The following is a 4,272-nucleotide window of genomic DNA, read 5'->3' as shown; positions in this document are numbered from 1 at the left end:
GATTTATCCTTTAAATTTAATGATATTCAGAACAGAACAAGAATAAAAAAATAACTATAAACAAGCCAAAACGAAATAATTTAAAGCGAACGTGAAAGCGGATCTCTCTCATTAGAATCAAAATGTTTCAACATTCGCGATGGATTTGGATGGTAAACTATGCTTTCTTATAGGCTTCTTTGTACTTCACCCACGTTCCAATATCGAGGGAAAAAATCATCCTCTTCACAAGCGCAAAAATGTGCTTGAAATCCAATATCGAGGGAAAAAATCATTCCCTTCACATGCGCAAAAATGTGCTTGGAAACATCACAGTGGAGCGGTGCTTAGGCTTCGCAGCGCTGAATGGTACGAATTGTAGGCTACTACTGACTATTTAAAAAGAGCAGTGTAATTTTTATATGTTAGTTTGACTATTTTATTATTATATTTTATTACGGCTATAACGAACAGGCTGCGATGTCAAGATTGCAGTGCTGGAATATGTTGTGTGTGTGCGAGGCGCGGGCGCGAATGAACAGTGGAAACATAAACACATAGGACTCCGTCATGTTCATATAAGACATCATTCAAACTGCAAAGGGTTGCAAAACGTCGGAGGATATTTTGCAAATATTTTTTTTTATATGTTTTTTGACAGTTTGTTTTCAGAAGTTTCAAAGAGTTAGTAAAAGAGTAAAGAAAAAGTTAAAACATTTTTATTTAAGTATCTATTTTTTATTAAGTAGGCTATTTATTTTGTATTAATACATAACCTCATTGTATTAATTTATAATGTAACATTATAGAGTGACATTGTGTCAATAATCGTCAAGCACAGGTGACTCCGCGTGGTGGGAGGGGGCCCCCAAATCAAATTCTGCTTAGGGCCCCCAAAAGGCTCGGGCCGGCACTGGAAAAGACCATTCACAGCCAATACAGGCAATTTACCATAGGAAATATATGGTTTTAAAGCTTTTTAACAGTTATAGCGCTACCTTTGGTCCGATCTCCATACAAATTTCCAGGATTCTTTAGCATGTTATGACAAATATGCACATCAATTTTTGTGAAGTTCTGTGTTTTCGTTTAGGATTTATAGGCTTTTGAGTGCATTTTACCACACCCATTTTCTTTATAACCCAATATACCCATGCGAAAAATGCAAAAGTTCAACTTTTTTTTGATAATTATTTATCTAGAGAGTCCATAGAATTGTCTTAGACTCGTTTGGTTCCGATCGGGCGAAAAACCTAGGACTAGTTCGCAAAAGTAGGTTTTTAACATAATTACGAATATTTAATGAACGGTTTGATTGACAGCAATGGTTCTTGAGGCAAAGTTGTTCTCCATGAGAAGGTCTATCAAATGATATGCATATTGTGTGGATATTTGTAACACCACATGATTACGGAGCTGTAAAACTCGTTAGCGCCAACTAGTGGCCGATTTCTTTCAAAATTCTTACAGACCTCTAGGGCCATGAGTCGAACATGCCTACCGAGTTTTGTTCCGATCAGCCTCCGTTAACCTTGTCTAATAGGTGCTCAAATTTCATTGGCTGATGGCGGCCATGTTTTTTGAGATATGCCAATGTCCTCATAGACATAGATGGCACCTTGGACCAAGACACTGCATACCAATTTTCAAGTCAATCGGACTAACGGTCAGGTCGTCATAGCCCTTTTCATGTTTTTTTCATGTTATAGCGCCACCTAGTGTTCAATCGTCGCGATTTTTTTACTGTGACCCAAAATTGAACTCCTACACATGTGGATCGAGTTTGGTGAAGATACCTCATTTACATCTTGAGTTATAGCCCTTTTAGTAAAATAGGCTCCTCCCACAACAATAGTTTTGCGCCCCCTAGCGACTGTGAATCGAAATTTCAACTTTTTTTCGATAATTATTGATATTCAGACTCCAGAGAACATTTCTGCACTGGTTTGGTTCCGATCGGACGAAAAACCTAGGACTAGTTCGCAAAAGTAGGTTTTTGACAAAATTCAAAATGGCGGAAAAATTTGCATACCGGAAATGAAATCGGAGATATATCAGGGTTCAGGGTTTGACCACCTGTGGTAATTAACACATTAATTTACACTTTTAGTTAATAAAATAAGTTATTAAGGAATTAATACATTATGACACATTTAATTAATAACAATTCATATATTACTTAATCTATTAATCATATAGAATCTTTATTAGTTGCTGATGCAGTAATCATTAATTAATGGTTTAGTTCTTCATGAGTCATAACACATGATTATCTGTGTATTAGTTAAGCATGAATTAATGCAGATTAGTGCACCCGTATTGTAAAGTGTTACCCAAAATTTTTTTTTTAATTCTAGTATGAATGCAAGTCTAGTAGGGGTGGAACGGTACATGTATTCGTATTGAACTGAAACGGTTCAGGCGTCACGGTTCGGTGCATGAATTTACACAGAGAATACACGGTGTGAAAAAAAATAAAACTTGCGTGCAAATTAATTAATGTAATGTGGATCTTCTGTTAGATACGCAGGTTCTTTAGGACACCTAATCTGTAGCCCCGCCTGATTGGCGCCTATGTAGCCGAGCTCCGCCTATGTATGCACTATGCAGTTTTGTGTCAGGTCGACGGTCCAGTGAGTGAGTCAGAGATAGCAGCACTAAGGACGAGTGTGGCGAGTGGTGGCGACCCACAAGAGTTAGAGAACCCGCCGGCCTCTTTAAGATCAGAAGTTTGGGAAAACTTCGGTTTCCCAGTCAGTTACAGTAGTACAGGCGAGAGAGTGATGGATGAGATGAGGACTGTGTGTCGCTGTTGTTCAACAGTTGTTGGGTATGTGAGTGGAAATACATCTAACATGCTAACGCATATCCAACGCCATCACCCAGATGTGCCAATCACTGGAACGAGACAAAAAAACTGTCCAACTTCTCCACCTACAGTGCTTAACCAGCCTTTAGATACACATACAAATAGGGCCAAAAAAATCACTGAAGCAATCGGAATTTACATGTCGTCTTCAATGCGCCCGTATTGACTCGTAGAGGAAACTGGCTTCAAGTATTTGCTGTATGTACTCGAACCTCATTACAACATCCCGTCCACATATGAGGCAAACTGTAGTCCCTTCCATATACAACCAGACCCGGATGTTGATGGAGCACGAGTTGTCAGCTGCACCCTCCGATTCACTAACGACTTATGGTTGGTCTTCTCGTACTACAGAAAGCTATCTCACAGTGACTGCTCATTTTATTGACTCTGAGAGGGAAATGAAAGCGTCAGTTCTACAGACGCGGCCCCCTGTATGAGCAGCACACAAGCACTCACCTAGCTGAGAACCTACAGGAGGTCGTGGCAGAGTGGAAACTAGAGAGACCTGGAACAACTATTTCAGTGACCACAGACAATGCAAAAAACATTGTTAATGCCGTCAGAGAAGCAGGGCTGGGTCTGCATGCGTGCTTTACCCATACTCTAAATTTAACCGCACAAAAAGCACTGGCAGTCAACCAGGTATCTCGATTATTAGGAAAAATAAGAAAGATTGTTACTTTTTTCCATCGTAGCACGACGGCTGCATATGTTTCGGGGTGAAAAAAGGTGATCCTCAACTTGCCAAAACACTGCCTCATACATGATGTGTCGACACGCTGGAACTCCAGATACGAAATGGTCGAGCGCTATCTGGAACATCAAGTTGCCATTTACTGTACTCTGCATTAACAGACAAGTCAGTAAAGAACAAGCAGGACGCCTCACATCTGTCAGATCAGGAGGTGAGCTTCTCAGAGAGTGTGGTTAAGATTATGAAACCTTTGAAGACCATCTCTACAATTGTGAGCACTGAAACAACAGCGCCGGTTTCAATGATCTTACCATTCAAAACTATGATAATGAAGTTTCATTTTAGGGAAATGAAGCATGTCATCAGAGAGAACATGTAAATCTGATACATTGACCCAGATCTCCAGGATTTATTTAATAAATGAACTGCATTGGACGCCAGGTTCAAATCGCTCCCTCACTTGGATCCTGCCTGTCACCAGAACATCTTTGAAGATCTCATCACAGAAGCTCTGAGCAGAACAGAGCAGGGATTTATTTAATGCTAAGGTTGTTTTTTATTTGATTGATTTTTCCTCACTTCTGTCATTTCTTAACTGAACATATTGTTGTTACAGTGTTCACTGATAAAACCCAATCATTTACTGTTGTCTTTGTTGTATAATACTGCAGACTGAGAGACAACACAGGACAGGCCATCAACTTCACAGGCTACTTCCTTACCAGAG

Source organism: Scardinius erythrophthalmus, assembly GCF_964197995.2.
Source record: "Scardinius erythrophthalmus genome assembly, chromosome: 1".
NCBI lineage: Eukaryota > Metazoa > Chordata > Actinopteri > Cypriniformes > Leuciscidae > Scardinius > Scardinius erythrophthalmus.
Note: the sequence above shows the minus strand (reverse complement) of the source record.